Genomic DNA, 23,774 nt, shown 5'->3' with positions numbered 1-23,774 from the left:
CCGCCGCGCGCTCTAACTGCCGTCCTGCACGACTGTGCACGTGCACAGTCTTCTGATCTTCATCTCCAGACCTCGCGAGAACTTCGAGTCAAGACGAGGGCAGCTGTGGAGGGGCTGCCTAAGCTTCCTGAATTTCGCAGGGCCCTCAGGCTGCCCCAGGTGGCAAGCTGTTAGTTCTGAAAATGGTTCGTTTTTCTCTTTACCCTCACTAGGAAGATTTATCAAATGAAATATGGGGCCGTGGCTAACGGATAAAGCCTCCCTCTAGTGAAATGGATTTCCCGCCTCTTTTGCCTGCTTGCTAATGGGACGTCGCCTCCTTCAAGAAACCTTTCCTTTTCTTCATGGTATTTATCTCGGTAGGTTTGCTCACATTTATTTGTGCAGTTGTTTGATAACTTCTTTCCCTAGTTTGCAGGTTTCATGAAAACAGTGGTTGTGACATTGCTTCTAATTGTACCTCAGGGCCTGACGAATTGTTGTGTGTAAGATATATTAAAATTTGTGTGTAAGTTTTAAAGGCAGATGCAAAGCTTCCTGAGGAAATTCCTACCACTTCTACGGGGAGAAATGGGCCTTAGTCTCAATCTTCAGAACAGAGTATTTGAGATAATCGGTTCTTTTGGCCATGGATTGTAAAGGATTGTCCATTGCAAAATTATAGTGTCAGCATTAATAATAGCCAGTTATTTTATCAGCAAAGGTGAATTTATTTAGGAATAGCCAGAGGAATGCAATTCAGCATATGTGCACTGTCATGGACCGTATACAAATTCAGAGAACTAGTAAGAAGAACAGAGGGATGGTATGGGGAGGGAGGAGGGAGGAGGGAGGAGGGTTCAGGATGGGGAACACATGTATGCCTGTGGCGGATACATTTGGATATATGGCAGAACCAATACAATATTGTAAAGTTTAAAAATAAAATAAAATTTAAAAAAAAAGAAAAGAAAAATAGTATTCTGCTACATCAAGAGGGAAGGGGCAGGGAAGTACAGCGCAATCTATACAGGTTGCCTTGTCATTTTAAATGAAATTTTTTTAGACTGTGTTGGCGCTGAAGGATGTCCCACCAGCCACAAGGGGGCAGTCAGGGGCCGTCTCAGGAATAGTTAACTTCAGTATACTAAAGCCTCAGCTGCTGCTGTTGCTGCTACGTCGCTTCAGTCGTGTCCGACTCTGTGTGACCCCATAGTCGGCAGCCCACCAGGCTCCGCCGTCCCTGGGATTCTCCAGGCAAGAACACTGGAGTGGGTTGCCATTTCCTTCTCCACTAAAACCTCAGAGGCTCCAGCAATTATCAATGATACTGTTAACTCTTCCCATTACAATGTTATTTTTTACTCCTTCTCCTTTTTGCCTCTGTACTTTTCTCCGTTTTCTGTTCGCCCAGCTTTGCCCTACTTTCCAGTGGTATCCATGAGTACTTAGTAACGGGCAGTCAGATCTTTTAAAAGATTTATGTAATTTGATTAGCACAATTTCATTGCCTACTTTGAGAAACAATTCATGTATAAACTGTAGTGGCTATGAGTCCTAAGCAGAACTTCACCAGGGAAACCCTGTGAGAAAGGAAACTATTCATTATACTGAGAAAAATATATATATTCTTAAAGAACATAACCAAACAACAACAAAAAACCTCTCAAGCAATATATGTGTTATGTCCGTGCTAAGTCACTTCAGACTCTTTGTGACCCTATGAACTGTAGCCTGCCAAGCTCCTCTGTCCATGGGATTCCCCAGGCAAGAGTACTGGAGTGGGTTGTCATGCCCTCCTCCAGGGGATCTTCCTCACCAAGGGACTGAGCCCTCTTCTCCTACGTCTCCTTCATTTCGAGAGGATTCTTTACCCTATTGGCTGAGCCGGTAGGGAAGCACCAGTATATGTCTGAACCACACAAAAATCTATACTCCGGTTCTATTTGTGCTCTCAGTATTCTCATCCTCCTTTGTACTTCTTCAGTGTGCACATCTTCATTAAAGACTGACATACTATATATATCTTACTTCTTCATGTTTTCTGTCTCCTGCAAAAATGTAAGCTCTACACAACAGGGATTTTTGTTTATTTTGTTTACTTTGGCAGCATCTTTGCCTTGAACAGTGTGAAACATAGTAAAATTCTCAGAAATAATTTAATGTTAACAATTATAGCAATGTCAACAAATAATAAGTAAAATGTTAATCATATCAATAATCATAATATTTAGTAAGTGAATAAACTCCCTGAGATTTGACTACTTGTTCCTTTATATCCTAATTCATACTTATGTCTTAATTATTCTTTATTGTACTATGCTGAATTTTCTTTTAAATCATGTAATTATCTTTTATACTAGTTGTAAGCTCATTAAAGACTGGAATTATTTTTGTTTCATATTTATTATTCAGTGCCTAGGACAATGCCTGCTAAAAGTAGACCCTTAATAAACATTTATTGAATGAATGAACACATTCCTGACTACAACTACTACTTATTATTGTTATTATCAAGAGTACACAGAACAACTGTGCAAAAAAGATCTTCACAACCCAGATAATCATGATGGTGTGATCACTCACCTAGAGCCAGACATCCTAGAATGCGAAGTCAAGTGGGCCTTAGGAAGCATCACTACGAACAAAACTAGTGGAGGTGATGGAATTCCATTTGAGTTCTTTCAAATCCTAAAAGATGATGCTGTGAAAGTGCTGCACTCAACATGCCAGCACATTTGGAAAACTCAGCAGTGGCCACAGGAATGGAAAAGGTCAGTTTTCATTCAAATCCCAAAGAAAGGTAATGCTAAAGAATGCTCAAACTACTGCACAATTGCACTCATCTCATACGCTGCTGCTGCTGCTGCTGCTAAGTCACTTCAGTCATGTCCGACTCTGTGCGACCCCATAGACGGCAGCCCGCCAGGCCCCGCCGTCCCTGGGATTCTCCAGGCAAGAACACTGGAGTGGGTTGCCATTTCCTCCTCCAATGCATGAAAGTGAAAAGTGAAAGTGAAGTTGCTCAGTCGTGTCCGACTCTTAGCGACCCCATGGACTGCAGCCTACCAGGCTCCTCCTTCCATGGGATTTTCCAGTCAAGAGTACTGGAGTGGGGTGCCATTGCCTTCTCCCTCTTATACGCTAGTAATGCTCAAAATTCTCCAAGCCAGACTTCAACAGTACGTGAACCATGAACTTCCAGATGTTCAAGGTGGATTTAGAAAAGGCAGAGGAACCAGAGATTGAATTGCCAACATCTGCTGGATGTTGGCATCGAAAAAGCAAGAGAGTTCCAGAAACACATCTATTTCTGCTTTATTGACTATGCCAAAGCCTTTGACTGTGTGGATCACAATAAACTATGGAAAATTCTGAAAGAGATGGGAATACTTGACCACCTGACCTGCCTCTTGAGAAATCTGTATGCAGGTCAGGAAGCAACAGTTAGAACTGGACATGGAACAACAGACTGGTTCCAGATAGGAAAAGGAGTACATCAAGGCTGTATATTGTCACCCTGCTTATTTAACTTATATGCAGAGTACATCATGAGAAATGCTGGGCTGGATGAAGCTCAATCTGGAATCAAGATTTCCAGGAGAAATATCAAACCTCAGATATGCAGATGATACCACCCTTATGGCAGAAAGTGAAGAACTAAAGAGCCTCTTGACGAAAGTGAAAGAGGAGAGTGAAAAAGTTGGCTTAAAACTCAACATTCAGAAAACTAAGATCATGGCATCTGGTCCCATTACTTCATGGCAGATAGATGGAGAAACAGTGGCAGACTTTATTTTGGGGGGCTCCAAAATCACTGCAGATGGTGACTATAACCATGAAATTAAAAGACACTTACTCCTTGGGAGAAAAGCTATGACCAACCTAGACAGCATATTAAAAAGCAGAGATGTTACTTTGCCAACAAATGTCCGTCTAGTCAAGGCTATGGTTTTTCCAGTAGTCATGTATGGATGTGAGAGTTGGACTATAAAGAAAGCTGAATGCCGAAGAATTGATGCTTTTGAAATGTGGTCTTGGAGAAGACTCTTGAGAGTCCCTTGGACGGCAAGGAGATCAGTCCTGAGTGTTCGTTGGAAGGACTAATGTTGAAGCTGAAACTCCAATCCTTTGGCCACCTGATTGGAAAATACCCTGATGCTGGGAAAGATTGAAGGTGGAAGGAGAAGGGGATGAAAGAGGATGAGATGGTTGGATGGCATCGCCAACTCAATGGACATGAGTTTGAGTGAACTCCAGGAGTTGGTGATGGACAGGGAGACCTGGTGTGCTGTAGTCCATGGGATCACAAAGAGTCGGACACGACTGAGTGACTGAACTGATCAAGAGTCAACAAATTTACTGAATTGAACAAATTATTAGTGAAATGACTTATTTTGAATAAGTTGCTATTATTACTGAATGACTTATTTGTTAATATACTATCCTAGCTGTGCTTCCCTGGTAGCTCAGCTAGTAAAGAATCCACCTGCAATGTGGGAGACCTGGGTTGGGAAGGTCCCCTGGAGAAGGAAACAGGCTACTCACTCCAGTATTCTAGCATGGAGAATTCCATGGGCAGAGGAGCCTGGTGGGCTACAGTCCATGGGATCACAAAGAGTCGGATATGACTGAGTAACTTTCACTTTCACTTTTTCCTGTCTACCTTATTCCAGAACATTGTCATAAAATTGGAGCTATCCAAAAGAGCTCATTTGAGTATTTATAAAATAAAATTCCATTTATACAACAAAAATATGGAATTGTTAGTAATTATACTAGAATATTTGTTTTCAAGTTATTTTAGCATTTTATGTTGATATCTTCATGTGGGAAATATGATTCCCATGATTGAGTCCTTAAAATTTTTATCTTAGCAGTATTAAATGTGGGTACAATTAATAATAATAACTATAATTAATACTTGCTAGATTATAAAACAGCTAGTACATAATATCTCCATTATTTACTTTTTTGCTTTCTGTCCAATTAATTGTCTGTCTTCCGCACTATAATGCTGGTCTTATTAACACTTTATTCTTGGTATTTATACCAAGTATGTATTCTTGAATATATACAAAAAATATGTATTCAATTATATGTTAAGTAATATGTATTCAAATATGTTTTGAAAGAACAATAATAACAGCACATCATTTGTTGAGTGATTACTGTATGTCAGTCAGTAATCTAAGTGCTTGTACACGTTTTACCCCATTTAATCCTATAGTAATCATATCAAATAGTCTTGTAATTATCTCTAGCTTGTAGATGAGAGGGAGCTCATCTTAGATTACAAAACTTGCCTAAAATGAGAGAGTTAGTAAGGGGTAGAAGTCCAATTAAAAACAGTCAGTCTGTCCCTGGAGTACAAACTGTTAAACTACTTCATATAACCATAATTTGTCAAAGAAAAATATTACAAAAGCAATGAATCTATTTGGCGATGATCAGTTCAGTTCAGTCGCTCAGTCGTATCCAACTCTTTGCAACCCTATGAACTGCAGCACGCCAGGCCTCCCTGTCCATCACCAACTGCCGGAGTCTACCCAAATCCATGTCCATTGAGTCAGTGATGCCATCCAACCATCTCATCCTCTGTCGTCCCCTTCTCCTGCCCTCAATCTTTCCCAGCAACAGGGTCTTTTCAAATGAGCCAGCTCTTTGTGTCAGGTGGCCAAAGTATTGGAATTTCAGCTTCAACATCAGTCCTTCCAATGAACACCCAGGACTGATCTCCTTTAGGATGGACTAGTTGGATCTCCTTGAAAAGGACTCTAAAGAGTCTTCTCCAACACCACATTTCAAAAGCATCAATTCTTCGGTGCTCAGCTTTCTTCACAGTCCAACTCTCACATCCATACATGACTACTGGAAAAACCGTAGCCTTGACGAGATGGACCTTTGTTGACAAAGTAATGTCTCTGCTTTTTAATATGCTGTCTAGGTTGGTCATAGCTTTCCTTCCAAGGAGTAAGTGTCTTTTAATTTCATGGCTGCCATCACCATCTGCAGTGATTTTGGAGCCCGAGGAAACAAAGTCAGCCACTGTTTCCACTGTTTCCCCATCTATTTCCCATGAAGTGATGGGACCGGATGCCATGACCTTAGTTTTCTGAATGTTGAGTTTTAAGCCAACTCTTTCACTCTCCTCTTTCACTTTCATCAAGAGACTCTTTAGTTCTTCACTTTTTGCCATAAGGGTGGTGTCATCTGCATATCTGAGGTTATTGATATTTCTCCCGGCAATCTTGATACCAGCTTGTGTTTCTTCCAGCCCAGCGTTTCTCATGATGTACTCTGCATGTAAGTTAAATAAGCAGGGTGACAATATACAGCCTTGATGTACTCCTTTTCCTATCTGGAACCAGTCTGTTGTTCCATGTCCAGTTCTAACTGTTGCTTCCTGACCTGCATATAGGTTTCTCAAGAGGCAGGTCAGGTGGTCTGGTATTCCCATCTCTTTCAGAATTTTCCACAGTTTATTGTGATCCACACAGTCAAAGGCTTTGGCATAGTCAATAAAGCAGAAATAGATGTGTTTCTAGAACTCTCTTGCTTTTTCCATCATCCAGCAGATGTTGGCAATTTGATCTCTGGTTCCTCTGCCTTTTCTAAAACCAGCTTGAACATCTGGAAGTTCACGGTTCATGTATTGCTGAAGGCTGGTTTGGAGAATTTTGAGCATTACTTGACTAGTGTGTGAGATGAGTGCAATTGTGCAGTAGTTTGAGCATTCTTTGGCATTGCCTTTCTTTGGGATTGGTGATGATGGCACATGATATTATAAAAGCAAATCTTTTATGAGACCAGTGCTCTAACCCCTGAGCTATGGAGCCCCAGTTATAATATAAAAGCAAATCTTTTAGACCAAACCCTTAGATTAGAGAAAATAATAATTTGGACCAAAAAAAAGCATATATGCACACACATTAAAGTAATTGCCTCAGAATGGGCTTAAAAATGCATTCTGTTGGTAATAAAGACACTTAGAAGCTGGTCTCAGCTATAGGAATAAGTAGCTATACAAATTTACAGAAATCTTATACTAGTTTACTTAACATATGTCATGAATATAAGAACATGTGGTGTAGGTTGAAGGTAGGTAATAATAGTAGTGCCTTCTGACAATGCTATATTAAAGGATTATATGACATAATGCAGTAAGTAACACATGAAATAATAAATGAGAAAATACAGTGCCTGACACATAATGATATGTATTAGCTGTATAATTATTGCCATTTCTACTTTGTTGTAGAGAAGGAAATGGCAACCCACTCCAGTATTCTTGCCTGGAGACTCCTATGGATGGAGGAGCCTGGTGGGTTGCTGTTCATAGGGTCTCACAGATTCGGACATGACTGAAGCAACTTAGCATGCATGCATGCACTGAAGAAGGAAATGGCAACCCACTCCAGTATTCTTGCCTGGAGAATCCCAGGGATGGAGGAGCCTGGTGGCCTGCTGTCTATGGGGTCGCACAGAGTCAGACACGACTGAAGCAACTTAGCTGCAGCAGCTACTTTGTTGGAATGTGATAATCAAATGAGATAATAGGTTTGGTGTTCTTTAAAATAATTATTGCATTTTTTACATATGAGGTACCAGACTGTTAATTTGGCTAGAGTGTGAGAAACTCATTTAAAATCATATTTACTTCTAGTACATAAAGGATAGTATGCAGTCAATATAGTCATGATCCAGTCCTACAAGAAAAGATTCTCCATTAAGTCAGTGAGGTGGGGGGTAGTATTTTGTGTTTAGGAGCTATGAATGAAATAAGTGAAGTACAGGAGCTTTAAGCACCAGGAGCTTAGACTTCTTATTCTAATTATGTTTAAATATAATGGAGCAAAAACATCATTGGTTAAATGTTGAATTGCAGAAATTTAAGTAAAATCATTTGTAGAAGGGGGAGACTTGTATGAGCTCAGTAGTCTTGGAAGACTTCATTTAGGATACAGAACTTAATTAGGCTTTGATGAAAAAGTAGGTAGTCAGAAAGTGGGTCTGGTACTTCAGGAAGAGAGGATGGAAGCTACAAAGGCATGTAAACAAGTGAGCAAGGCATATCGTCAGTAAAAGAACGTATAATAGTGATGTTAAGGATTAGTAGAAGATGGAATATTGCTAGAGGACAAAGGGAGCTTTAAAATTCAGACTATGGAGTTTGGATTTTTTTCTGTTTATCCTATGGGGAACAGGAGGTTATGAAATAATTAGTGGATAATGTATGTGCTGCTGTGCTTAGTTCCTCATTTGTGTCCAACTCTTCAAGACCCCATGGACTGCAGCCCACCAGGCTCCTCTGTCCATGAGATTTATCCAGGCAAGAATACTGGAGTGGGTTGCCATGCCCTTCCTCTAGGGGATCTTCCCAACCAAGGGATCGAACCCAGGTCTCCTGCATTGCAGGCAAATTCTTTACCCACTGAGACACCAGAGAAGCTAAAATTGATGCTTAAATAACTTGACCTTAATGTATACAGATGTGGAGGAAGAAAAACCAAAAGTGAAGAAACGAACTACAAGTCCACATTTTGTATCAATGAATTGTGAAGACCCAGCAGTAGCATGAAAGGAGTAGAAATAAACAGAAAGGACCCATAAAAGTGATTTTTAAATGAACCATCATTAGATTTGAGGACTTGTTTTATGTAACCTGGATGTGGAGAGAGAGAAGAGTTTAACAAGACCAGGGATTTTTAAAAAATTGAAGTACAGTTGACTTACAATATTATGTTAATTTCTGCTGTACAGCAAGTTGATTCAGTTATACATATATCAAAATTTATACATTCTTTTTTGTATTCTTTTCCATTATGGTTTATCTCATGATGTTGAATATAGCTCCCTGTCCTGTACAGTAAGGCCTTGTTGTTTATCTATTCTATATGTAATAGTTTCTATCTACTTACTTCTCCATTCCTACTCCATTCCTTTCCGTCCCCTCCACCACTTTGGCAACCATGAGTCTGTTCTTTATGTCTGTGAGTTTGTTTATGTTTTGTAGACAGGTTCATCTGTGTCATATTTTAGATTCTACATATAAGTGATATATATTTGTGGTATTTGTCTTTCTCTTTCTGATTTCCTTCACTTAGTAAAGTGATCTCTAGTTGCATCCATGTTGCTACAAATGGTATTATTTTGTTCTTTTTTATGTCTGAGTAGTATTTTATTGTATATATGTACCATGTCTTCTTTATTCATTCATCTGTTGATGGACATTTAGGTTGTTTCCATGTCTTCTCCTTTATGAATACTGCTGCTATGAACATAAGGGTAAATGTATCTTTTTGCATTATAGTTTTGTCCAGATATATGTCCAGGAGTGGGATTTCTCGATCATATGATAATTCTACTTTTCTGGGGAATCTTCATACTGTTTTCCATAGTGGAACAGTGTAGAAAGTTTCCCTTTTCTCCACACCCTCTCCAGCATTTGTTATTTGTAGACTTTTTTAATGATGGCCATTCTGAATGGTGTGAGGTGTTACCCCCTTGTAGTTTTGATTTGCATTTCTCTAATAATGAGCAGTGTTGAAAATCATGTGCCTTTTTGCCATTGTATGTCAGGAAGACCAGGGCTTTGAGCTGTAGAGGATGAAAAGCTGATGACATTGAAGAATCATGAGGGGAATTTAATCCTACAGTAAAGCTTTGCATATGCTAAGTCGCTTCAGTTGTGTATGATTCTTTGAGTCCCTATAGACTGTAGCCCTCCAGTGTCCTCTGTCCATGGGATTCTTGAGGCAGGAATGCTGGATTGGTTTGCCGTGCCCTCCCTCCAGGAGATCTACCCGATTTAGAAATCAAACCTGGATTAGCAGATGGGTTCTTTACCACTAGTGCCACCTGGGAAGCCCCAGTAAAGCTTAAGAAATGATGAATTTTAGATAACTATAAAGTATTCAAGAGAAATTCTCCTAACAAAACAAATGGAAACATGGGGCTGGAAGTATGCTAAGACATCCAGCCTGGAGATCCAGATTCAGAAATCAACAGCAAAGAGTTGTGAGTTAAATAAAATTAAATCAACTCTCCAACTGATGGACAGGGCATAAAGTGTCAAAGCAAAGAAGAAGGAATTTCATGTGGTAAGAAGCAAGAGAAGAGATAAAGAAGGAGAAAGCAAGAATTATAGAGGATGATGTCCTTCTGCTTTTTATAAAAGCAAAAAGGGAAGATAATTTTCTGAAGAGGGATCATCAGTGGAGTGAAATGTGAAAGAGAAGTAAAAGAGAAGCAAATTAAAATTTGGGATTGGAGACCAGTGTGGAATTTAATATGCTAAGATTCAGATAGGGAACAGTTTATAGTGGGTCCCAGAGGGAATGAGGGGTGAAGAACTAGCAGAAGTTCTATTGATTTGGCAGAGGAAGAGTTGATGCAAAAACAGTTTTCTTTGTTTACTGAAAAATATTAGAAACAGAGGAAGATTCCCATGCAGAAGGAAAGGTGGATGATGTGCAAGGTCAAAGAGTGTGGCAAAATAATTGAGACATTACATTTTCCTCTATATTTTTTCCTTTCAACCTCTTATACCATCTCCCCACAAATTTTAACCAGGTATCCAGAGCCTAAGTGTTTCCTTCCTGATGGACTTTTGCAGGGCAGAAAACAGAGATTGCTTAAAGTTACTCTTCCCATGACCCCTAAATACGGGAGGAGGCCAAAATTAGGCAGGTGTCCCCAATGGCCAAGTAAGAGAGAAATGGAGAGGAAGAAGGAGAGATGGTTCAGGGGTTAAAGGGAAGATTTTCCTTGTAATGGAAAGAGGATGATGCCCTAGAGTCCTGAAATAAAGAATTACTGCTGTGCAGTGCTCAGTGGCAGTGACATGGAGAGGGGGAGCCTTAGAAGGGATGGCTATATGGTATACCTAGGGAAACAGACCCTGAGCAGAAAACATGCACATTTGGCAAAGTTCCATTGACTCCAGCAAGAAAGGTAAGACCTTAAATGGAGACACCATACAGGCTAGAATAGTAGGTGTCATGGTGGAAACTGTTGAAACTATGGGTCTTGGGGACTTCGTGCTTTGGTGCTAAAACCCTAGGTTTCAAGCACAGCTTAATGGGGGAGTTCCATTAGAATTATGTCTGATGGTAAATTTCCAATTCAGTGACAGCATTTAAACATATCAATCTGCTAAGAATAAAATAGTAGTGTATTTCTTTCACACCAGAGACTGTGCTTACAAATTCATGCCTGTTACACGTAGACACAGTCTTTTAGGAATAAGAAAGCCATGGTCATAACATACAGACAGGTAGAGGGGTTACATTTTGGGGATACTTTTCCATTTAAAATGGAGGAAAAGATAGGCGGGAGTAGTGGTATGTACTAGCAGATGAAATTTAACTGAGTCACCGGATGATGGTGAAACTTCAGTGTTATTAGTTAAGTATGATGTGAAAACTAGTGGGCACGAGGAATGGACCTCAGAGCAAATGGAGTTCTGGAATTGACAATGAGCTGTGCTGGGGAATAAATGATATATGAATGGAAGTGTTAAAATCAGCAACAAAGATTTCATGATGAAAGTGTAACTCTTGAAAAAATGTTGACTTTCTCCCTGCTGCTGCTGCTAAGTTGCATCAGTCGTGTCTGACTGTGCGACCCCATAGATGCCAGCCCACCAGGCTCCTCTGTCCCTGGGATTCTCCAGGCAAGAATACTGACTTTCTCCCTAAAGAGTTACATTCTGTTGGTCTCTGCTTCTTCAATAAGGAGCTCTTTGGGAGGAGGCCTCAGGGAGAACATGATGAACTTCAGAGATTTGCTTATGACTAGCCATGCCTAGGGATTTGCAATATAGGAAATGTGATTTTTCATCTTCTGTTATTCTTCATCTCCAGACATTTGATGGAGGAGATTAACTTGTTATAAGTACATTTTCTCTAAAAAAACAAAATACTAGCTAACTATGTATCAATATATAGATTAAAGAAATTAACTATTAATACCATGCTGGTTTACGATTTTAACAAATGTTCATATCATTTCACAAGTTTATTTTGCTTACATGAATGTTCCGTAAATTCTAAAATGGTAAACTTTACTGTGTTGTTTTTTTTTTTTTTTCCCAATCTAGTTCTTTTCTAAGGAAAAAAACATTGATTTCTTTGTTCTGTTCACTTTGTGACTTCATTTATGTCACTTAAATATATTTACTTGAATTTCTTAGAAGCATGAAAGTACTATAACTTGAAAAACAGTTGAGTTCATTTGGGCACAAAAATCTAATTGTATCTGGTATTGAATCTGATTACTTTCAAACATTATTTCAGCAGGGAAAATAAAACCTGCTATGGCTCAAGTAGAAAATTGCAAGGTTTGTGGTTTAATGTTTATATAGTCTATATCAACAAGCTTGATTAAACGTTTTTATTACTTTTGTTTGTACCTAGTGTTAGGTGTATATAAAGCTACTTATGTCAGTTAAATAATAAAGCTTTAAAAATCATTATGAAGTTAATAAGATACAAAAGTAATTGATGCAATAATACCATTGGTTTTTTTAAAACAGCTTCTTTAGCAGGAAAAAAATTGATTTTTGAGAGAAAATATGATGTGGGAAGACAATATTGTTCCATAACATTTGAAAAATGTGAACACTAGGAATGATTTCTCATATTCTAATGATTAGTGGGGCCTGATTTGGACCCGTGATTCATGGGGTCGCAAAGAGTAGGACATGACTGAGTGACTGAACTGAACTGATTTGGACCTAGATAAATGCATCATTGAGAATATACATGTAGATGTGAAATCAACAATCATTCTGTATCATGCATATTTAAGAAAAGGTTTTTTTTGTTGTTGTTACAACCTTTTTTTCACAACATAAGTTAATTATTAGGTTGGTGCAAACGAAATTGTGGTTTTGGACTGCTTTACAACCCATTTTGAATTCAAATAAGAAAATTGCTCGAAATTGCTTTTTGTCTAACATCATTTCCCTAGTCTAAAATAAATATAAAATATCTTGTTACTGCTCTTAGGGGATAAGCTTTCAGTCCTTCACTGAGAATGATGTTAAGTGTGGGTTTTTCATACACAGACTTTATCAGGCTTAGGCAGTATATTTCTATTCCTTGTTTGTTGGTTGTTTTTAATCATGAAATAGTATTGAGTTATGTCATTTTTTTTATAATTAGAGGATGATTGCTTTAGAGTGTAGTGTTGGTTTCTGCCATAGAACAATACAAATCAGCTCTAACTCTCTCTCTCTCTCTATATATATATATTTAGCATATATATATATATATATATATCCCCTCCCTCGTGAGCCTCCCTCCCATAATACTACCCCACGCCCCACCCCCCCCACCCCTCTCGGGTTGTCACAGAGAACCAGGCTGGGCTCCCTGTGTTATACAGCAGCTTCCCACTAGCTGGCTATTTTACACATGGCAGTGTGTATGTATCAACGCTACTTTCTCAATTTGTCCCACCCTCACCTTCCCCTGCTGTCATGCTTTCATTACATGTTTTTGGTCCCATCGTTCTATTAATGTAGTGTAATACATTCATTGAACTATCCATGCATTCCAGGAATAAATTTCACTTAGTCACTGTGTATCATCCTTTTAATATCCAGTTGAATTCAGTTTGCTGTTTTTTATTAAGGATTTTGGCATCAGTAAAGATATTGGCCTGTAGTTTCCTATGTAGTGTCTTTGTCTGGCTTTGGGATTATGTAATTTTGGTCCTGAGAATGAGGTAGGAAGTGGTTTAATTCTTCAATTTTTTTTGTATGAGTTTGAGAATGATTGGTTTTAATTCTTTAAAACATTTGGTAGAATTCTCCAGTGAAGCTATCTTGTCTCAGGTTTTTCTTTCTTGGTAGGTACTTCATTATTGATTCAATCTCCTTAGTAAGTATAATGTTATTTAGATTGATGATGTCTCAGCACTGTTGGTAGGAATGTAAATTAGTGCACCAGTGTGAAATAGTATGGAGGTTTCACAAAAAACTAAAACTAGAGCTACCATATTACCCAGCAATTCCATTCCTGGGTATGTATCTCGGAAAAGAAAACAACACCAATTCTAAAACATACTTGAACACCAATGCTCATAGTGTTATTTACAGTTGTTGTAATATGGAAACAAACAAGTGTCCAACAGCAGATAAATAGATAAAGAAGATGTGATACACACACACACCCCCCCAAGAAATGGTAATCTGCCTTAACAAAGAGAATGAAATTTTGCCATTTGCAGCAGAATGGGTGGACTTAGAAGGCGTTATGCTAAGTGAATTTCACTTAAGTGAATTTGTATTAAGAGAAATACAAATACTGTATGATAGCACTCCTATGTAGAATATAAAAACACAGCGAATCAGGGAATGCAACAAAAACAAGCAGGCTCACAGATACAGAGAACAAGCTAGTGGTTATCAGTGGAGAAAGGAAAGTGTGTAGGTGCACTGTAGAGGTAGAGGAGTAAGAGGTGTAAATTTTTAGTCATAAAATAAAAATTCTACAGAAATATTATTCAACACAGGGAATATAGTCAATATTTTGTATTAAGCATAAATGGAACATTACACATTAAAATTGAAAATCACTATATTGTAGACCTGTTACATATCATATTGTATCAGATCAGATCAGATCAGTCGCTCAGTCGTGTCCGACTCTTTGCGACCCCATGAATCGCAGCACGCCAGTCCTCCCTGTCCATCACCAACTCACGGAGTTCACTCAGACTCACGTCCATCGAGTCAGTGATGCCATCCAGCCATCTCATCCTTTTTCATCCCTTTCTTCTCTTGCCCCCAACCCCTCCCAGCATCAGAGTCTTTTCCAATGAGTCAACTCTTCGCATGAGGTGGCCAAAGTACTGGAGTTTCAGCTTTAGCATCATTCCTTCCAAAGAAATCCCAGGGCTGATCTCCTTCAGAATGGACTGGTTGGATCTCCGTGCAGTCCAAGGGACTCTCAAGAGTCTTCTCCAACACCACAGTTCAAAAGCATCAATTCTTTGGTGCTCAGCTTTCTTCACAGTCCAACTCTCACATCCATACATGACCACAGGAAAAACCATAGCCTTGACTAGACAAACCTTTGTTGGCAAAGTAATGTCTCTGCTTTTGAATATGCTATCTAGGTTGGTCATAACTTTCCTTCCAAGGAGTAAGCGTCTTTTAATTTCATGGCTGTAGTCACCATCTACAGTGATTTTGGAGCCCAGAAAAAGTCTGACATTGTTTCCACTCTTTCCCCATCTATTTGCCATGAAGTGATGGGACCAGATGCCATGATCTTTGTTTTCTGAATGTTGAGCTTTAAGCCAACTTTTTCACTCTCCTCTTTCACTTTCATCAAGAGGCTTTTTAGTTCCTCTTCACTTTCTGCCATAAGGGTGGTGTCATCTGCATATCTGAGGTTATTGATATTTCTCCCGGCAATCTTGACTCCAGCTTGTGTTTCTTCCAGTCCAGCGTTTCTCATGATGTACTCTGCATAGAAGTTAAATAAGCAGGGTGACAATATACAGCCTTGACGTACTCCTTTTCCTATTTGGAACCAGTCTGTTGTTCTATGTCCAGTTCTAACTGTTGCTTCCTGACCTGCATGCAAATTTCTCAAGAGGCAGGTCAGGTGGTCTGGTATTCCCATCTCTTTCAGAATTTTCCACAGTTTATTGTGATCACAGTCAAAGGCTTTGGCATAGTCAATAAAGCAAAAATAGATGTTTTTCTGGAACTCTCTTGCTTTTTCCATGATCCAGCGGATGTTGGCAATTTGATCTCTGGTTCCTCTGCCTTTTCTAAAACGAGCTTGAACATCAGGAAGTTCACGATTCACATATTGCTGAAGCCTGACTTGGAGAATTTTGAGCATCACTTTACTAGCGTGTGAGATGAGTGCAATTGTGCGGTAGTTTGAGGATTCTTTGGCATTGCCTTTCTTTGGGATTGGAATGAAAACGGACCTTTTCCAGTCCTGTTGCCACTGCTGAGTTTCCCAAATTTGCTGACATATTGAGTGCAGCACTTTCACAGCATCATCTTTCAGGATTTGGAATAGCTCAACTGGAATTCTATCACCTCCACTAGCTTTGTTCGTAGTGATGCTTTCTAAGGCCCACTTGACTTCACATTCCAGGATGTCTGGCTCTAGGTCAGTGATCACACCATCGTGATTATCTGATGGTGTGACGTGAAGATCTTTTTTGTATAGTTCTTCTGTGTATTCTTGCCATCTCTTCTTAATATCTTCTGCTTCTGTTAGGTCCATACCATTTCTGTCCTTTATCGAGACCATCTTTGCATGAAATGTTCCTTTGGTATCTCTGAGTTTCTTGAAGACATCTCTAGTCTTTCCCATTCTGTTGTTTTCCTCTGTTTCTCTGCATTGATTGCTGAAGAAGGCTTTCTTATCTCTTCTTGCTATTCTTTGGAACTTTGCATTCAGATGTTTATATCTTTCCTTTTCTCCTTTGCTTTTTGCTTATCTTCTTTTCACAGCTATTTGTAAGGTCTCCCCAGACAGCCATTTTGCTTTTTTGCATTTCTTTTCCATGGGGATGGTCTTGATCCTTGTCTCCTGTACAATGTCACGAACCTCATTCCATAGTTCATCAGGCACTCTATCTATCAGATCCAAGCCCTTAAATCTATTTCTCACTTCCACTGTATAATCATAAGGGATTTGATTTAGGTCATACCTGAATGGTCTAGTGGTTTTCCCTACTTTCTTCAACTTAAGTCTGAATTTGGCAATAAGGAGTTCATGGTCTGAGCCACAGTCAGCTCCTGGTCTTGTTTTTGCTGACTGTATAGAGCTTCTCCATCTTTGGTTGCAAAGAATATTATCAATCTGATTTCGGTGTTGACCATCTGGTGATGTCCATGTATAGAGTCTTCTCTTGTGTTGTTGGAAGAGGGTGTTTGTTATGACCAGTGCATTTTCTTGGCAAAACTCTATTAGTCTTTGCCCTGCTTCATTCTGTATTCCAAGACCAAATTTGCCTGTTACTCCAGGTGTTTCTTGACTTCCTGCTTTTGCATTCCAGTCCCCTATAATAAAAAGGACATCTTTTTGGGGTGTTAGTTCTAAAAGGTCTTGTAGGTCTTCATAGAACCGTTCAACTTCAGCTTCTTCAGCATTACTGGTTGGGGCATAGACTTGGATTACTGTGATATTGAATGATTTGCCTTGGAAATGAACAGAGATCATTCTGTCGTTTTTGAGATTGCATCCAAGTACTGCATTTTGGACTCTTTTGTCCATGATGGCTACTCCATTTCTTCTGAGGGATTCCTGCCCGCAGTAGTAGATATAATGGTCATCTGAGTTAAATTCACCCATTCCAGTCCATTTCTGTTCGCTGATTCCTAGAATGTCGACATTCACTCTTGCCATCTCTTGTTTGACCACTTCCAATTTGCCTTGATTCATGGACCTGACATTCCAGGTTCCTATTCAATATTGCTGTTTACAGCATCGGACCTTGCTTCTATCACCAGTCACATCCATAGCTGGGTATTCTTTTTGCTTTGGCTCCATTCCTTCATTCTTTCTGGAGTCATTTCTCCACTGATCTCCAGTAGCATATTGGGCATTTACTGACCTGGGGAGTTTCTCTTTCAGTATCCTATCATTTCGCCTTTTCATACTGTTCATGGGGTTCTGAAGGCAAGAATACTGAAGTGGTTTGCCATTCCCTTCTCCAGTGGACCACATTCTGTCAGATCTCTCCACCATGACCCGCCCATCTTGGGTTGCCCCACGGGCATGGCTTAGTTTCATTGAGTTAGACAAGGCTGTGGTCCTAGTGTGATTAGATTGACTAGTTTTCTGTGAGTATGGTTTCAGTGTGTTTGCCCTCTGATGCCCTCTTGCAATACCTACTGTCTTACTTGGGTTTCTCTTACCGTGGGCGTGGGGTATCTCTTCACGGCAGCTCCAGCAAAGCGCAGCTGGTGCTCCTTACCTTGGACGAGGGGTATCTCCTCACCGCCGCCCTTCCTGCCCTTCAATGTGGGATAGCTCCTCGAGGCCCTCCTGCGCCCGCCACGACTCCTTTTCCTGGGAATAGAGGTTCTTAAAGCCCCTGGTCCTGTGACCCTCCATATCTAGCTGCCCATTATGCCTTGGGTCATGGAAGCAGCACTCTACAAGCTGTAGAATGACTTAAACCTCGGGAAGGAGGTGGCCTTCGGTGTCCTCAAACCCTTGGCAGATGGCGCAATGTGCAGGGGTGCTCCCCTCTGCTGGACCCCTTGCTGCCTGGGAAGTCTTTTTGGATCAACTAGATCCCCTGGAAGAGGAAATGCTAACCCACTCCAGTTTTCTTGCCTGAAAAATCCCATGGACTGAGGAGTCTGGCAGACCACAGTCCCTGGGTTCAGAAAAGAGTCAAACTTGACTAAGTAACTGAGCAAGCCTGCACAAGTGGACAACAATGGGAGTCAGTATACTTTATGGATGATATCATTTCCATGTATGTACTGAAACAACATCCCATCCCTTAACTCTGATGTTGCTCACAAAGGCCAGGATTTAACCATCAGCACGGTTGACCAAACTTCAGATATTCATCTTAGCACTGGATGCCTTGGCCAATAAATGGTGCCATCTGCACCCACTCCAGTACTCTTGCCTGGAAAATCCCATGGACAGAGGAACCTAGCAGGCTGCAGTCCATGGGGTCGCTAAGAGTTGGACACGACTGAGCGACTTCACTTTCACTTTCATGCATTGGAGAAGGAAATGGCAACCCACTCCAGTGTTCTTGCCTGGAGAATCCCAGGGACGGGAGCTTGGTGGGCTGCCATCTATGGGGTCGCACAGAGTCGGACATGACTGAAGCGACTTAGCAGCAGCAGCACATTTTTACAGACTATTCAGCAATTGTGTAAGAGTTGCCCCAGGACCCTCCTTATCCCCATCCCCACACCCTGTAATCTAGAAATTTTCTTGAATAGAATGAGTGATCCTTCAGATTAGCTAATGGCTCATGCCTCCCAATCCCAATGAGGATGCTTACCCCATCCTAAAGTTTCACCAGCATTGTAACACATAGGATCACTTGGGGAACTTAAACAACTCCCAATGCTTATGTTGCCTGCCCAAGCAATTAAATCAGTATAGCCTTGTATGTGAATGATTTTGCCAGTTATTTCCATTGAATTTGTTACATATGAAATCCTGAATAAGTTGATAGAATTAAAATTCCTAACAACAGCGGTGGTCATCATAAATAGATTATGCAATACTTTAGATGTGTTATATGAGGCTATGCTAATTAACAAGGTGAATAACAAATGTGTGTGTATGTTAAAGAAAATATATTTTGTAACTAGTACTTCTAAGGTTCTAGCCAATGGTTTTTATATACATTAATTACTCTACTTCAATAACAATGGAATGCATGAAAGTTTAGTATGAAATGTTTAGTCATGAATATAGAAGCTGAAGAATGATACTTTATTCCTTCCTTAACACTTTATTATGCAGGGACATCAAATGTCACTTATAATTTGCATATATTTAAAGACATTAAAATGTTGGCCAACATACCAACCTTGAAACATCTCAAATAATCCTTATTAATTGTTCTCGAATAATTCTCAAGCATTTATTAGCATGTGAGAGATGACATTTTAAGGCTTTCAAAAAACATAATTCAGTTATAATTCAAAAAATATTATTTTCATAGCAGCATTTGAACAGAATTGTAGGTTGTAAATTGCCCATCTTATAAATGAAGTTTAATTACACTTTTTGTATTAACATTGATTGATAGGTGAGATTGGCTATATAGGTAATTCTTTGAGTAAGGGATACTCAAAAACAGTTGACAAAGAAAATCATTCTGAGCTAAGCTGATCAGTGGAAAAGAAAATCGATTAAGATTCTAGGGATAGTTATATGCTTTTATATGATTATGAACTCCCTTCATCTGTGATTCGGTTGTTTCTAAGAAGTGATTTATTAATTTTTGATGAAGGTGCTCTTTGTGCTGTTTGGTGTGTGCAGAATATCTGCTCATTTCATCACAATGAATGGAGAGACCTTCTTCTCACTTGCTTCCAGGGTTGCAGTCTACTGGTTTCAATAACCAACTACTTTAAATGCCCAATACTATGTCTCTAAAAGGCACAGTTTTCTCTGAACACCCCATTTTCCTGCATTCAGGGTTTTTTGTTGTTGTTTTTTTTTTGTCCGCAGAGCCAGATACTTCATATTCTGGATTTTTGAAGATAGCCATGATTTCAGTTATGGTCTTTTCTGTAAATATCCTTTGTTTAGTGCACAGCTAAATGTCATTTGAACTTATACCTTTTTTGTGAAGTTTCATTGAAATGTGTCAATCAGATATGGTCCCTTATCACACCATTGACTCTAGTTTAAATTCTCAAATATATTCACTGTTTCCATAGAATAGTCATTTCTGAGAAATAAGGTGTATAGTCAACTGCTTAACAGGGAAGGCTTTGCAGTCAGTTTCTCCCATGTAAAGTAGAACTCATCAAGTTATAGGGTAGAGTGAAAATAGCAATAGACATGGAATATGCCTATTTTGGAGAATGTCAGTAAACATATCACAACAGTATTAGGAAATATTGAGTGCTTATCATCTGCCAAACATTGTCTGCATTATCTCATTTTCATCCCTCTCCATAGTCGTCTGACCTGCATAAAGTATTTATATCATCAAACTATAAATGAGGCATAGAGGAACTCAGATTCAGTCATATGTTTGAGTCTTATGAGCTGTGAGCGCGGTGAGGGTTCAAACTGAGACTGTCAGGAGAGCTTGGGCTCTTAACACTTGACTGTCATTTGTAGTTTCTTGAAAATTTTAGAAATGTGATTTCATTTTTCTGACACAATAAGGATATTCCATGAGTATTTAGTCCATTTTACAGGTAAAATTTGAGCTTCCCAGGTGGCTCAGTGGTAAAGAACCTGCCTACCAATGCAGGAGAGACGAGTTCAGTCCCTGGGTCTGAAAGATCCCCTGGAGGAGGAAATGGCAACCTTTCCAGTATTCTTGCCTGGAAAACCCCATAGACAGAGGAATCTTGTGGGTCCCAGAGTACCCAAAGAGTCAGAAACAATTGAGCACGTGGACATGCGCGCACGCGCACACACGCACACATACAGGTGAAATTCAGAGTTGCTTTGCAGAGATCATAGTAACAGTCTATGGTAGGACTCAAGCAAAACTTCAGATAACAAGTTCAGTGCCTTTCCTACCACCCCAAAGTGTCAACTCCCCTTAGTGCCTACTAGGCAATCCACACAGCAGCCTGTTGATTTGATTTGGAAATTTAAAAATAGTTTGGATCTTTATAATTAACATACAGACCTACATAATACACACCTTCGAAGCTGAAGGATGATTTTTTCTTTTAATTGGAGAATAATTGCTTTACAATGCTGTGTTAGTTTCTGCTATACAACAGTGTGAATCAGCTGTAAGTATCCCTAAATCGCCTCCCTCTTAAGCCTCGCTCCCATCCCTTATCCATTCCACCGCTCTTGGTCATCGCAGAGCACCAGCCTGAGCTCCCTGTGTTATATAGCAGCTTGCCACTCCTTGTCTGTTTTGCACATGGTAGTATATATATGTCAACACTACTCTCTCAATTCATCTCATCCTCTCTTTCCCCCACTGTATTCACAAGTCCATTCTCTACATCTGCCTCTCTATTCCTTGAAGGATGTTTTCTAACCCTTTACTTCTTTCATTTCTTTAAAGCAAATCACAGAGTTTAAAATCAGGTCAGTTCAGTCACTCAGTCATGTCCGACTCTTTGAGACCCCATGGACTGCAGCATGCCAGGCTTCCCTGTCCATTACCAACTCCGGGAGCTTGCTCAAACTCATGTCCATTGAGTCAGTGATGCCATCCAACCATCTCATCCTCTGTACCCTTCTCCTCCTGCCTTCAATCTTTCCTAGCATCAGGGTCTTTTCAAATGAGTCAGTTCTTCACATCAAAGTGAAGTCAAAGTATTGGAGTTTCAGCTTCAGCATCAGTCCTTCCAATAAATATTTAGGACTGATTTCCTTTAGGATTGAATGGTTGGATCTCCTTGCAGTCCAACAGACTCTCAAGAGTATTCTTCAACACCACAATTCAAAAACATCAGTTCTTTGGCACTCAGCTTTCTTTATAGTCCAACTCTCACATCCATACATGACTACTAGAAAAACCATAGGTTTGACTAGACAGACCTTGGTCAGCAAAGTAATGTCTCTGGTTTTTAATATGCTGACTAGATTGGTCATAGATTTTCTTCCAAGGAGAAAGCATCTTTTAATTTCAAAGCATCTTTTAATTTCACCATCTGCAGTGATTTTGGAGACCAAGAAAATAAAGTCTATCACTGTTGCCATTGTTTCCCCATCTATCTGCCATGAAGTGATGGGACCGGATGCCATGATCTTAGTTTTTTGAATGTTGAGTTTTAAGACAGCTTTTTCACTCTCCTCTTTCACTTTCATCAGGAGGCTCTTCAGTTCCTCTTCACTTTCTACTAGGGTGGTATCATCTGCATATCTGAGGTTATTGATATTTCTCCCAGCAATCTTGATTCCAGCTTGTGTTTCTTTCAGCCTGGCATTTCACATGATGTACTCTGCATATAAGTTAAATAAGCAGGGTGACAATATACAGCCTTAATGTACTCCTTTCCCAATTTGGAACCAGTCCTTTGTTCCATGTCCGGTTCTAACTATTGCTTCTTGACCTGCATACAGATTTCTCAGGAAGCAAGTAAGGTGGTCTGGTATTTCCATCTCCTGAAGAATTTTCCATAGTTTGTTGTGATCAACACAGTCAAAGGCTTTGGCATAGTTGATAAAGCAGAAGTGGATGTTTTTCTGAAACTCTTGCTTTTTTTATGATTCAACAGATGTTGGCAATTTGATCTCTGGTTCTTCTGCCTTTTCTGAATCCAGCTTGAACTTTTGAAAGTTCTTGGTTCATATACTGTTGAAGCCTCACTTGTCTTGAGCATTACTTTGCTAGCATTGAGATGAATACAGTTGTGCAGTAGTTTGAACATTCTTTGGCATTGCCTTTCTTTGGGATTGGACTGGAAACTGACCTTTTCCAATCCTGTAGGCACTGCTGAGTTTTTCAAGTTTGCTGGCATACTGAGTGCAGCACTTTCACAGCATCATCTTTGAAATAGCTCAAGTGGAATTCCATCACCTTCACTAGCTTTGTAGTGATGCTTCCTAAGGTCCACTTGATTTCGCATTCCAGGGTGTCTGACTCTAGATGAGTGATCATACCATCATCATAAAGATCTGGGTCTTAAAGATCTTTTTTTGTACAGTTCTTCTGTGTATTCTTGCCACCTCTTCTTAATATTTTCTGCTTCTGTTAGGTCCATACCATTTCTGTCCTTTATTGTGCCCATTGTTGCATGAAATGTTCCCTTGGTGTCTCTGCTTTTCTTGAAGAGATCTCTAGTCTTTTCCATTCTATTATTTTCCTCTTATTTCTTTGCACTGATCACTGAGAAAGGCTTTCTTATCTCTCCTTGCTATTCTTTGGAACTCTGCATTCAAATGGGTACATCTTTCCTTTTCTCCTTTGCCATTAGCTTCTCTTCTTTTCTCAGCTATTTGTAAAGCCTCCTCAGACAACCATTTTGCCTTTTTGCATTTCTTTTTCTCAGGGATGGTCTTGATCACTGCCTCCTGTACAATGTCACAAACCTCCAACTATAGTTCTTCAGACACTCTGTCTATCAGATATAATCCCTTGAGTCTATTTGTCACTTCCACTGTATAATCATAAGG

This window comes from Bubalus bubalis, chromosome 3 (assembly GCF_019923935.1).
Source record: "Bubalus bubalis isolate 160015118507 breed Murrah chromosome 3, NDDB_SH_1, whole genome shotgun sequence".
NCBI classification, from domain to species: Eukaryota; Metazoa; Chordata; class Mammalia; order Artiodactyla; family Bovidae; genus Bubalus; species Bubalus bubalis.
The sequence above is the reverse complement of the archived record's forward strand: the minus strand, read 5'-3'. Positions refer to the sequence as shown.